The sequence below is a fragment of the Lagenorhynchus albirostris genome, chromosome 11 (genome assembly GCF_949774975.1).
Source record: "Lagenorhynchus albirostris chromosome 11, mLagAlb1.1, whole genome shotgun sequence".
Taxonomy (NCBI): domain Eukaryota; kingdom Metazoa; phylum Chordata; class Mammalia; order Artiodactyla; family Delphinidae; genus Lagenorhynchus; species Lagenorhynchus albirostris.
In genome coordinates this window covers 98,860,349-98,873,833 of record NC_083105.1, presented here as the reverse complement: position 1 = coordinate 98,873,833, position 13,485 = coordinate 98,860,349, and the positions used below count along the sequence as shown (strand labels likewise).

At 49.7% G+C, this 13,485-nt stretch overlaps 1 protein-coding gene across 4 annotated transcripts in view; it reads left to right on the top strand.

Annotated features, from left to right (window-relative positions):
* NTF3 (neurotrophin 3) overlaps window positions 1-13,485 on the top strand; it is a 64,651-nt gene that overhangs the window by 32,898 nt on the left and 18,268 nt on the right. The gene's annotated exons all lie outside the window — the stretch shown is intronic.

Here is a 13,485-nt window from a genome sequence, read left to right as displayed (position 1 = left end):
GCCAGACGATATGGGAGGCATTGAAAAGTGCAAAACGTAGTCCCTGCCCCTATACAGCTTAAAAACTGTCATGAGGGATAAAGAAATACACAAAGGGTGTGGCAAAATAGAAGATCGTCAGAATGTCCTGGGAGTTTGAAGGAGGCAGATAGATCCCCAAAGGCTTCATGGAGGAGGCGGCAATTGTAGCCCTTGAGATCAGTCTTGCAGCAGCTCTAGATGAATGGGCTGGGATGGGGCAGGGGTGGGGCAGTAGAACTGAGAGGCAGGAGAAGGCACCAGCATGAGGATGCGGCCATAAGAGCCCTGAAGGGTGCAGGTTGTAGTGAGGAAGGGTCTACGTAAGGGGCGTGGCCTAAGAGACGGGACTCTTTCTTGTGCTGAGGTCGGGTTTCAGAAGCAGCAGTCGGTACATATGCTTTCAGAAGCATACGTATGTATGGCTCTAGGACAAGTCCTGTGTGGGATCTTGGCAGGTCTGCAGATGCTTGGATAATTGCAGAGCTGGCTTAGTCCCTTTTCCATTATACCGTGCTCCCAGGGAACCAACTTGCTGTGAGGACTTGTCAAGCTACTGCCTTTCTCTGGGCTTCAGTTTCCACACCCGTAAAATCAGGAGATTGATTTAGCCGATTCTAGATCTGACATGTATGATTTTGTGACGATAATGAAAAGGTGATGGGAGCATCTTTTCCTTCTTTCCTCCTCCCTTCCTTCCTTCCTGCCTTCCTGCCTTCCTTTCTTCCTTCCCTCCCTCTTTCCTTCCTTTCCTCCTCCCTTCCTTCCTTCTCTTCTCCCTTTCTACCCTTCTTTCTTTGTCAGTCATGCCTCTTTGAGATGGGAGTGGGAACAAAGTGACATTCGATCCCACAAGGAAGTCAGGGGTCCAGGTCTGGGCTTGGTCTGAGCTGGGCTTGGTTTTTTCCTGCTCTGACACAGGTAGTCAGCACAGCTGCTTCTTCCCCATGGGAGGTCCCAGTGGGGTCTCTATGGCAGGTCCACCAACTTGGAATTTCTGCTCAGTTCAGCAGACACTTTCTGAGCAGTACCCATGCTAGGCGTTGTGTGGCGTTGCGTGGGATGGAGATTCCTGTCGATCTCAAGGCAGACAGGTCAGCCTGGAGGGAGCAGTGGGTCGCAGACCTCATGCTTATCAGAGTCACCATGGAGGAGTTTTCTCAAGCGTAGATTCTTGGGCCCATTCACTAATGGTATTGCCTCAGCAAGCCTGGGGTAGGGCCTGAGAATCTGTAATATTAGCTGCTTCCAGGTGACTGTGATGCTGGACCAAGTTTAGGGAGCTCCAGTCCAAGGAAGATGCTCAGCTGTCGCTACCCAGAATGACCGTGTTCTACCATACTTGTATTTATTTGAATTTATTGAGTATTTGTTGATTTTTTTTTCCTATATACTTGATACGGACCTCCACATCCCAGAGGTGGGGGGTGTAGAAGGACTCTAAGTTAGACTATTGTGAGACCTCCACTTCTGAGCTTCTACACAGCTGACGACCTCATTAGGAAGGCAGGTCATTCACGTGAAGTGATGTCATCATTCCCATCCTCACCATTCTCTTGAGTATTCATATAAAACTCATGAGATTTATCCGTTGAGATTGGAAAGAGCCCCCCTAGGGTGGACAGGTTAGGTGTTTTATCTCTTTCTTTTCAATATGGAGACCGAGGCTCTGAGAGGTGAATCGATATATCCAAACTCACAGAAGTAGCAAGTGTAAGACCCAGGATGCAAAGCTAAACTCCTCCCTCAGTTCACTGCCGCTCCCCACTCCCCACTGAGAACTATATCCTCTCCCCGCAGAGCACTGGATCCTGGAGCTGGGAGAGGCCAGCGTGGGCTGGGATGGCTGGGGAAAGGTTCAGGGAGAGCTGAATTCAAGGTGGCAGAGGACTCTGGCTGGAGCCTGTCCCGGGAGCAGGGGGGTAGACACAGCTTCGATCTGGGATGGTCCAGGCTGCTGAGAGTGGCAGCTCTTTCCATCCGCCTTGTAAGGCAATAGCACCGTGACAACGTATGTTTATGTTATTTCATCTGCGCAGAATTCATGTGAGGCAGAAAGAAGGCAGGGCCTGTTACCCCGTACCAGTGGGAAAGTTTAGGTTGAAGACAGACATTTTCCTCAATGAATGGAAAGACTATTTATCGAACGCCTACCATGTGCCCTCTGGGCGCATGTCATGCGATGCCTCATCGATTCCCGTAACTGCTCTGTGGGATAGGCATCGTCAGCCTGATTTTACGGTTGGAAAAACTGAGGCTTTTACAGAAAGTGTGTGAATTACTCACTGTCAGACGGCAGGGAGATGGCAGAGCCAGGCTCTGAGTGAGGGTCTGTCTGACCTCCCAGACCACCCGCTTGCCCCAGAGTCCCCTCTGTACCACTCACCTAGTGGAACTGAGCTGAGTCTCGGACCAGTGGCCCCACTAAACTTCTCCATCAAGGGAACCCTCGTGGTACGCCGGCCGTGTCGCTCAGGCCAGCGTCCCTACTTATCCATTAGGAGCTGTGCACCAGGTGGGGCTGCTTAAGAAGCATTGTCACAGGAAACTTAGCTCCCTGTTGAGGTGACAGGAGTTGCTCAAGACCATCGGACTTGTAAGTGGCACGGCTGGGATTCAAAGGCAGGTCCCTGACTCAGCGGTTGGCCCATCGTATGCAGCTCGGTCTGCCTAAAGGATGCTGAGCGTGGCAGGCCGTCTCCCAGCCAAGGTAGCCAGAAGCAGGGCCTGGTGGGGATCTGTGGGCATCACGGGGACCGTGCCCCAGTCTCCAGGCTGAGCTGCCTCTAGCCTTCCCCAGGCAGGGGTTGATACTAGAGCTTTATACGTCTTGAAATGAGTTCTTCCGAAAGGCCCGCCCAGCTCTGTCCTGGCCAGTGGTGAGATGCACGTGGTGAGGCCAGCTCTGGGTAATCTTTCCCGCTGCCCTCCCTGTGCTTCAGAACCCAGCCTGCAAGGATAATGCCAGAAGAATGTACTGCCAGCCCCAGGAGGGCCTTTTACAACAACTTCTGGTTCCCTCGTAATTCTTCTGACAAATGCTCCTTTTGATCCAGACTTTTTTAGCCATCAGTTCATTCCAGAAGTGACGTGTGTGCACACATGCTTGAGGGGGATCCAGGAAAGGGGATAAGAGGAGAAACAGGGGCTCCAAATCTGCTCAAATGTGGTAGAGAAACCTATCCAGAGAGTGCTGACTGCTCACCGGAATGTTATTTGCCTTTTTTTGTTCTCGGAGTAGTCTCTTGTTCAGACTTGAACGTGGAATTCCTCCACTTCAAAATGAACAGGGGAGAAAGCCTGCAGGTTGGGATTTCCCAGGAGGACTGGCGGCTGTCTGCCCTGGGACAGAACAGGGAACTTGAACTCTCTGTACTTGTTTGTTTTGTTCATGGGAAGCATGGGGGAGGGGAGAGAGCAGCATGACTGCACTTTTCCTCTGTGCCCTTGAACGGGACGGGGGCCAGGCGTGGGGTGCTGTCCACCAGGCTCCCTTTTTGGAGCATTGGGAAGTGTTAGGAAGAGTTGGTCCTGGGTTTGGGGTCTGTGATCTTCCTCAGATCATGTCACTTGTCCTTCCCTGTGATGGGGATAAGAGCATTGTAGCCAAAGAGAAGAGTTTTGTTCTCCAAGTGTCAGCATCCTAGTGCCTGGAAGGAAGAAGCCTTTCATGTGCTGGTGGGTCCTCCTCCATATTTAACTCTCCTATTCTTAGGCCGTATTTCCTTGAGTGTCTTCCATGGTTTAATCGATCTATTGGGGGTTGCAAAGTTGTCACAAGAGCAGCACAAAATTTGGGAAAAAAAACTTTAAAAAAACGTAGAATCTTATAATTGGGGGCACAAACCCCAGTTCTGGCTCTACCATTAACTGGCTGTGTAGCCTTGGGCAGCTCATAACTCCTTGGCCTTGGTTTTTTCATCCGTGAAATGAAGCCTGAGGGCTTAGATGATTTCCAAGTTCCTCTGAATGCTAAAATCCTGCTCCTGAGGACCTTGTTTAAATGTCACCATCATTTCAAAGCATGTATTTGGGGAGGTCCCCCAGGTGAGCATGGCCTTGTGTTGTATCTGAAGGGGGTTGTCATTCGGTCCGGCTGTGGTCACCTGCTGCTACGGGGGCCTGGGCTCATTCAGAAGGTAGAATTCTGAATTCTTCAAGGGATTGGCCAGATGCCAGACTCTTCCCTCTCTCACCCCTCCTCCGAAAAAGATTCTTTTGATCCTTGCTGCTAGACCTGTCCATTAATCTCGCTTCTTTCAAACCTGCATGTGATGAATGTCCATCCTTAAATTCTGACAGTTTGAGATGAGGTATGTTTCACTGTTCAATCACCCAATTGGAGTGAATTTATTTCCCAGCACACGGCTGCAGAGGGATAGACCGGCCGGTCCTTCTTGGCTGCCTTTCCTCCCCTCCCCCTCCCTCCCTGCCCAGATTCTCTTTGTCCGCCACCCTCTCTGCTGGCTCCAGCATGCCGGGTATGCTGTACACCGTGAAAGTGGAGAGATGCGTGCGCCCTTTCCTTTCCACTTTCCCAAACTCTGCCGTGAAGCCACTGCCCCCTCCTCCCAAGCCTGCTCCCCAGCCCCCAACCACGGTTTCCTCTGATGAGATTTCCTCTCTGAGGGAATATTTTGGTCCCGTTCTCTGTTCCCAAACAAATTCCCCTGGTTCTTTAAATCTGGTTTCAATCAACATAATCACAGTCTGTTCGGTGATATCAACTCTGCCTTGATTTGCTCATGTAATTCACGCTCTGGCCTCCACCCCTCAGGCTGTTTTATATACACACACTCAAATGCATATATATATGTATATATTACGTATAATGTATGGATATCGTGTATTGAAAGAGGGATACATTTTCCATCAGGCCTGTAATTTCTTTTCATCCTTCTCCAAGTCAATATCTTAATGCACGTCACCTCAGCTGGACTCATTGTGAGAACGCTAGGGGCTCTTTTTTATTTTTTAAGAACAGCTCTGTAAACCTGGGTGACAAACGAGTTACAAACCGAGGGCAGACTTCTTCTATCTGCCAGTGTAAATCCCATCCGCATAACGGAGTCGTGAAGAGTGAGGTGGGAGATGTGCTCGTCCGTTTGACACACACCTCCCCGATACCACGGAGCATTTTCTCCTAAGTCTTCATTCGTGTTTCTGTTATAAGTCCTTTCTGTATGTGGAGGAAGAGAGGTGAGGAGGTCCTGGGAAGGCGTGACGCACGGAGACCATAGGAAACAACACAGATAGGAGCTCAGAACTGGCAGCTCAGGGGTAGAAGCTCGATACCCCTCACATACTGACTTCTGCTAGCCTGCTAATTACACTGCCCTGTTAATTCCAGGAGGCAATGAAACGGGACACTAGTCTGGGTCCTGGTGAAGCCCCCCTCCCCAGAACAAAACAGAACGAAACCTATTGGGTCATCAACCTCAGAGAGGAGGGTGGAGGCCACCTAGAAAAGAGAAGTCTATTGAATCGCTGAACCAATGTCGTAAATCCGTGACAATAATGGCAAGCCATGGCTTTTCATTGCCAGAGTAGCGGCTACTCAAGGGAGAAAAGTTTTTGTGAATACTGAAAATTTAACTGTACCCTCTTAGAGCCACAGTTTAGAAGATTCAGAGCATAAGGACGTCAGAGCCACTTTCCCAGACAGCAGGCTGGGAGGGGAGGGTTTGCAGGGGAAGGGGCAAGGCTTAGACGGGGAGAGGCTGGAGTCTTCAGAGGCCTAGGGAGGGGGAGGCTTCACTGTGGTGGAGTCAGGGATGCTTCCGGGTGCAGCGATCATCTTAGAGTGCACCGGACAAAGGGGAAGCTTGCACTTCTTCTCTGGCTTAGGCATGAACATAGAATGGGATTCTACAATTAATCTAGAACTAACCCTGACCAACAAGGCAACATGTAGAGACATTGGCCAGACTCACCTTGAAGGTCACAGAACTTGCTGAATGTGTGTCTCTTTCACGCTCCAAAATAATATAAAAATAATTTTGGAACCGTGCAATTAATTTCTTTTTAAATGTTGAGATAACATCGATTGTTTTTTTAATTATCCCTGGCTTTGATTTATTGAGACCCTCCCCCCGTATTTAAAAACCAGAATGAGAGGAGCCCCATTTCCCTTTGGCGCTGTTACTTGTTCACAAGTTCATTTTAAGGGGAGACTTGTAGAGGTTTTCATGGGGGAGAATCACATGGCTGGGATTCTTCCTCTCCTCTGATACGGGGACAAGAGCTCTTTCTTATCTCTACTGTGAGCAGGAAACTGGATTAACGGCCACGGGCTCCAAGAGTGAGCAGCTGGTACATTCCAGTTTTGCAGCCGGAAAACACCCCCTCAGCCTGCAGTTGAATTGCTGAATCCTGTGTCACATCTGGATGCCCAGGTGGAAGCAGGGTCATCCTTGATCCTGGGGCATGAGGTTCCTGGAGACTGAGTGGCCATTTGCGCAGCGGATGAACCTCCATCACCACCCACCCTCCCTTAGCTACAGGGCAGGGGCTGTGCTCTCCTCTTTACTCCTGTCCTGGAGAGCACGCCCTGCCTTCTCCAGGGTCCCCGGTGCAATGGCTGGAGAAGGGGGAGCCGGGGGCCAGAGATTCATCTCGACACCGTCCCTCCTTCCCCTGCCTCTGCCCACCCCCACCCGACCAGCCGCGCTGTGAGACCAGAAGCCTCATCTTCCCCTCCCAGGCGAAGCCCCAGACATCCTGCGAGCACGCCGCCCAGCCTGGAGGCCTCTGCCCCCACAAGTCTGGCTGTAAGATGAGCGTGTCGCCCAGATGACTTCTGATAAAGGCTGTTATTTTGAAGTGCAGAGTGCGCGTCTCTGGCTGCTGGGGTTCACGGGAGCCGGGCGTGTTGTCAACACCTGCCTGGAGCCGCTTCCGTCCCCACCCTTCCTTCTGGCAACGTGAGTGGCAGTTCATTTCCTCCATCCCCAGGCTCCTCACCGCCCTGTGACTGTGTCCTGCAATCGACATAGTTATTCAGCCACTGGTATAGTCTGTGTCGAGACTCACTGACTTGAAGGCACTAAAACTTCCTCTGGTTTTTATAGACTGTTTCACAGGCTATTAATGTGGAGCAGACGGCCTTCGGAAACAGCAATTCACAAGGGTTCAGGACACCTGGATTCATCAGCTGGGGAGGGACCTTAAATGGGTCACTTTCTCATTGGGCTTCCTCATCTCTCACCCAGAGGACCTATGTGAGTTTGGGAAACTCATGAAATCGTGTATTGAGATTAGAAACTAACGCTGAAATACAGAAGCATGATCGTGTGGGCACTCTTTTCCCACCAAGACCGTACCCAAAGAAAAGGGACTAAAAGTTGCAGTCGGAAGATTTGGGATAGAGGATGGGGGAAACCTCGGTGCACAGGGGCATGGATGGCGGATGGTAGCCGTGGCCCTTTCCAGAGGCCTTTCAGAAGAGTCAGCTTCGGTATCGGCTGTTCATTACGTGTGTTTCCTTCTGTGGCCGGACTCCTTGGGAGCTCTTCTTGGAGATACGGAAGAGCGTCTGATGGAGGCTGGTGGAGAGGGTAGGAAGTCTGCCCAGAGAGGCGTTGTAGAGAGGGGAATAGTGTTGCATGAGACTTGGATTTGCTCCCTGGGGATAGATCTCTGGATCTCTATAGAATTCCAGGATGGATCACCTGGTGGGAAAGTCTCTGCCTCCTAGTGGAAAGAAAAAAGTGAGCACTAGGCATCCTGCAGGGTCGGAGAGATGGGGAAACCCTCTCCCCAGTGCAGCGCACGAACCCTGCAAGTCTGGTGCAAGAAAGCGTTATGTACAAGGCAGAAAACCGAGCTGGGGGCCAGGAGCTTTGTCTGCATATTGTCAATGTTCACCTGGTATCAGTTTGATAAATGTGATCTCTGAGATCCTGTCCAGAAAGCATCACCTCGCAAGAGGTATGTGATTACCTAAGGGTCAGGTTGCCCTCTATACGTAATCAGGCTCTAAAGAGGGAATAACTTGAAAGTATTTTTATAGGTAATAGGTAAGAATCCCAGGACTGTGTTGACGGAAAGAGAGCTGGGGGTTGGTGTGGTCTGAAGGCCACACACGGTCGGGCACAGAGTGTGTGTAAGTATTTAGGAAAAAGAATACATGTCAGAGGATGCGGATGGAGGCCTAGCTCTGTCCCTTAGTGGCTGTTTGCCATTGGACAAATCATTTCATCTTCCTAAGATTCAGTTTTCTTCAACGGCAAATAAAGAAAATATTGCTCCTTATATCTCATTGAGCTACTACAGAACAGTGTATATGTTTGGAATTGTTATTGTGACATCTGGAGGCACCAATGCCAACGCCCTCACTTTTTCCCTTTTGTGGTTACTTACTCTCTGCCCCTCTTTCTGGTCCGTTCTTCCGTTACTATCATTTGAACCTGCCTGGGGTTGGGGAGGGGAGGTGCCGATCTCCCATGATGCCTGGCGACTGGGCAGTTTTTCAAGGCCAGCGTGACCATCATGGCTGGTCTCTTTTCCCATTTGTACCTGTCTCTTCCCCGCTGGTCCCAGGGTTCCTGGGAGGCTGATGTTGAGGGAGAAAGCCACGGCAGTGGGAAGGGGCGGCATCAGAGACCAGGAGTCGGTCTCAGAAGCAGGCTTTTGCTTTCTGTTCTAGAGGATCAGTGACCTCAGATTTCTATGCTGATGCCTGTGTTAATTTTCCCCGCCGAGCTGTTATTCAGTGAACTTTAAAAAAAAGTTCTCCAGCCTTGTTTTTCTCTGGGTGGCGAGAGCACCCTCTCTGAGGTTCACTTATCAGGTGTATGTATTCCTGGGAGGGTCCAGCAGAGTTCCTGTCCTGCTTAGTTCAAAAACGGTCTCCCCTCCCCTCAGAGCTCTTGCTAAAGACATGACCCTGAACCTTCTTTTTGTCACCGTGACGGAGTCAAGCCTGCTTCCTCTTTCCCTTTTGCTTGGCCAGCTCTCCCCAGATCCTTATGTGTCTTTTGGGAGTAAGTTCTTTCTGATCCACGCATGCCATCCTGTAGCCCACATTGTTCCAGGCACTGTGTTAGGGGCTGGAGCTGCAGAGCTGAACGAGATGGGCCCTGCCCTCCGGCACAGTGCAAGCCAGTGGTCATGCAGAGCCCCACGGGGGCCTCCCAGAGCCTTGCCCCAGCCGGGACTTGGCCTCCGAGGCAGCAGCCTAGGGGCATTTGGGGCCAGCCCTAGTCTCACCTTCGTGAGTCCTGCTGGGTGCTGGTTCCCACGTGCTTTCATTTGCAGGTTCTCCAGTCTCGTGCATTCTCTCCAAGCCCCGGGAATTCCCGATCTAATCCTGATCCTGCCGGAACTGTAGGTGGAGTGTGAGAGAGGAGACGCAGGTCCAGAGGGGCTTCGGACTTGCGTCCCTTCCCGTCTCGGTGCAGGAGCCCTTCTCTGTACCTTCCTGCTCGCCTCTCCTTCCTAGAGAGAGGCTGCAGCGCTGCTTCCGGGCAGTGGGCCGGGACTGCTGGAAATGGAACTGACTTTCCTCTTGGGCGTCCGAATCCCTCCTCTGCAGCGGTTGGCACACAGGTGGTGAGAGATCACCCGTGTCATCAGCTCCCAGGACGCCCGGGAGCTCCTTCCCACTACCCTCACAGCATCCTCAGCTGAGTCGTCCTAGCCACTCTGTTGCTCTTGACTCAATAAGTATCTTTAGAGGGTGCAATTAGTCCATGTTAAGGGCCTTTGGAGACAAGTGAGCATGAAAGGGAGAACTAATAATAATTCTACCAGGACAAAATCATCAACGATCACACTTCTCGAGAGGTCCATCCCTTTGATCCACTGACTATGTTTCTTGGAGCCTTTTACTGAACACCGACTGTGAGCCTGGCACCATTATAGATACTCAGGACATCAGACTTAGAAGGAGAGCTTACAGTCCGGTGCGGGAGAAAGACAAGGAAGAGGAGGGTTATAAAAGAATGCGCTGAAAGGCAGTGTCTTTAGGAAGGTGGTGTAGGAGCAGGGTCGGAGGGACACGCAGGAATCAACCAGGTAAAGGGCGGGGGTGGGAGGGATACTGCCGGCCAAGGGGGTCATCAGAGATCCTTGAAGAGGTGAGAGCACTTGGCGGGTTTGCAGAACTGCAGCCCTTCCTGGTGAGACACGCACCCAGGACCAGACTGGGAAGGGCCTCATGCCAGGCTGAGGAATTTGGGCTTCACCTCGAAGGTTTTAGAAAAGAACAGAAATTTCTCCAGCTGGGGAGCGATGCAGTTAGGCTCCACTTTAGAAGATCCTTCCGTTCCCGTGTGGAGAGGAAATGAGAGGGAGTCTGGGAGAGGGTGAAAGTGGGGTCTCAGAGACCACCTAAGGGTCCCCAGGAGTAATCCCGGCAGGAGAGGTAGTACGGGCCGTGGGGAAAAGGGGCGTTCATTGTGAGAAGTAGGAGGCAGAATCAACTGGAATTTAATGGGACTTCCCTGGTGGTCCAGTGGTTGAGACTCCGTGCTTCCACTGCAGGGGGCACGGGTTCAATCCCTGGTCTGGGAGCTAAGATCCCATGTAGTAACGGCTAGACGAAAACTGTGGGAGAGCCACAGAAGCTGAAGGAGGCAGGCCAGGGGCTAAGGAAGGAAGAGCTGCAAGGCATCTACCTGATTTTCAAATGAGGAACCCAGGGCTCTTCTGGGAGGGTTGCTTCAGGAGGGCCCGGTGCTGGTGGTGAGGATGGATGGACGGAATTCTGCCCTTTTCGAGGGGGTGGAGGAAGTGGAAGTAACCAGTGCAGGTGCTTTTATATGAAGCTGGACTGGGACCAGCTAGTCGTCCTTAGGGGAGAACTATTTTCTTTTCCTTGTTTAGGGTTGGTAACATGCGAACATTACGGGCACACCTCGTTTTATTGGGCTTTGCTTTATCGCACTTCCCAGACATTGCCTTTTTTACATTTGAAGGTTTGTGGCAACCCGGCCTGGAGCAAGTCCATCGGTGCCATTTTTCTATCCACGTTTGTTCACGTCTCTGTGTCACATGTGGGTAATTCTGGCAGTATTTCAAACTTTCTCATTATTATTTGTGATGGAGATCCGTGATCAGTGATTTTTGATTTGACGATTGCAAAAAGATTACAACTGGCTGAAGGCTCAGATGATGCTTAGCATTTTTTAGCAAGAAGGTGTTTTCTAATTAAAGCATGTACATTTTTTTTAGACACAATGCTACTGCGTATTTCATGGGCTACAGTATAGCGTACACATAGATTTTATATGTACTGGGAAGGCAAAAGAATCATGTGACTTGCTTTATCATGGTATTTGCATTATGGCAAGTGGTCTGGAACTGGACCCGCGGGGCAAGCAATCTCTGAGTTCTGCCTGTGTCTACTGAGGAAAGGAAACCTGCAGAGAGGGGCAGGTTAAAGACAGGATTGGGATGGAGGTCCTGATGGAAGGAGGCTTCTGAGTGAATGGGAGGTGGTGGGGCCAGCGTGTCACTGTAGATGCTATTGGAGAGACGATGTGACCAGGACAACCCAGACACTCAGAGGAAATTATGGCTGGACTCAGTGTGAGTGGGGAGTCCTGGTTGATCCAGGGCAGGCCTGCCGTGTAACCATTACTCCAACCAAATGATCAATAGCACCCCCTTTCACTTTCACAAGTTTACTGGTTGGGGTGATAAAGCATCTGGCCACTTCAGCTGTGTGCGTTCAAGGAGATGTGTGTACAGAGTGAGGAGTTCTTACCTGGGGGACCCTCTCTTTTTTTTTTCTCTGAAGTAGGAGGCAAGCTTTCTGTGCTCTGAGACTTCAGGAGATAAATGTGGTTTTGAGAGAGCTGTTGTGAGGAATAGAAGAAAGACCTGACATAGGAAGAATAGCAAAAACTTGATCGACAGCAAGGGCTGAGACAAACTTGAGAACATAAATTTGCTTGGCACCAAACAGTGCCCATGCCACCCTTCCCCATCTCCACAGCCCGAGTATCAGCCAGAGAAATGGGTGCTTGATTGACCTGAGGCTGGGGAGGTGCAGGGCAGCTGTGACCAGGGCGGGGGTGGGTGGGGTAGAAGAAGGGCTGAAGCAAAGGACCGTGGGAACAACTCAGACCTACAGTCACCTCTGCACAGGAAGATGTCTATTGCAGCATTATTTATGAGAATGGAGAATTGGAAATAATACATTTCCTACAAAGGGGGTGTAATCCAGTAAATTACAGCACTTTCTGGGATGGAATATTAATTATGTAGCCATCAAAACTTTGTTTATGTACAATTTTAATATGATGGGAGAATGCTTAGATTATAAGATTAAGTAAGTCAGTCGAAGAAGGATGTGTATTCCACAATCTCAACTTTGTAATGCATAGAAAAACTTTGCACGTGTTTAGAAAAGGCTGGGTACTGTGGGAGTTGATAGATTTCTTTATGTATTTTTGTATTTTTAGAATGCTCTCCAATATGCTCTTATTACTTTTATAACACGGAAGAAGAATCTCTAGAGAAATTTATTTAAAATTCTTTAAACATAAAAAGGGTGTATGCAACCACGAGTTAATCCGTATTCTCTTGATCTCTTAGATGGGCAGCATCACCCAGATAGCATGGTGTTTGAGAAATGAGTTTTGGTGTCAGACACACCTGGGTTTGAACCCCAGCTCTAGCATAGCAGTGGTGTGATCTGAGGTGAGCTGTTTTCTCTGGGGCCCTATTTCTTTATTTACGAAGTAGAGAGAATAACGCACTCCCGCAGTCTCTTCTGTACAATTCCAAAACCCACAAAGCTCTGAAAACCCAGAGTCCCTTCTTAAAGTTTCAGCAGATTTATTTGGCCGCAAAATATGACCTGAATTGGCATAATCTTTATCTCTCTTAAGTGAGTATTTATAATTTTGCAATAGAAATATTACCTTGTGTAATCACAGGAGCTGCTCCAGACCTATGGAGTGTTAGGTAATGTACAGTAATACACAGGGTTTCAGATAAGTGACTGTCGACTGTGGGACCTGCCTCAGACGGTTGTTGCAGAATTAAATCTTAGCGAAGTTCCAGGCAGGAGCAAATGCTATCATCATGATTGATATCATAATTATTCTTGAGCCTTCGCTACGTACAGAATGCTTGATTTCTGCTTGCTTTCTCTTCCTTCTGTTCCGTTCCTTATTGGCATCTTTGAGAAGAAGACAGACATGTCATTTTTTATGGGCACTTAAGTTGACACTGTTTAGGACACGGGAGTGGAAAAAATGGGAACTTCCAGCAGAAGATTCTCCTGCCTCTTTCCTTCTTCCCAGTTCCTAGTTTCCTGAAGAATAAGCCATAAGGAATAATGCGTGTTAACAGGGCACCCAGATAGTTGAAGAGCTCATCAAAGGATTAAGTCTTATTCTCTTGGTGAAGAATTTAACGTCAAAGCACATGTGTTCGTTGTGGAATTGTGATACATTCACAGCATAGTCGCTCTACATTTAAAGATGTACTTTGCTTTAAGCTAAAACTAGTCTG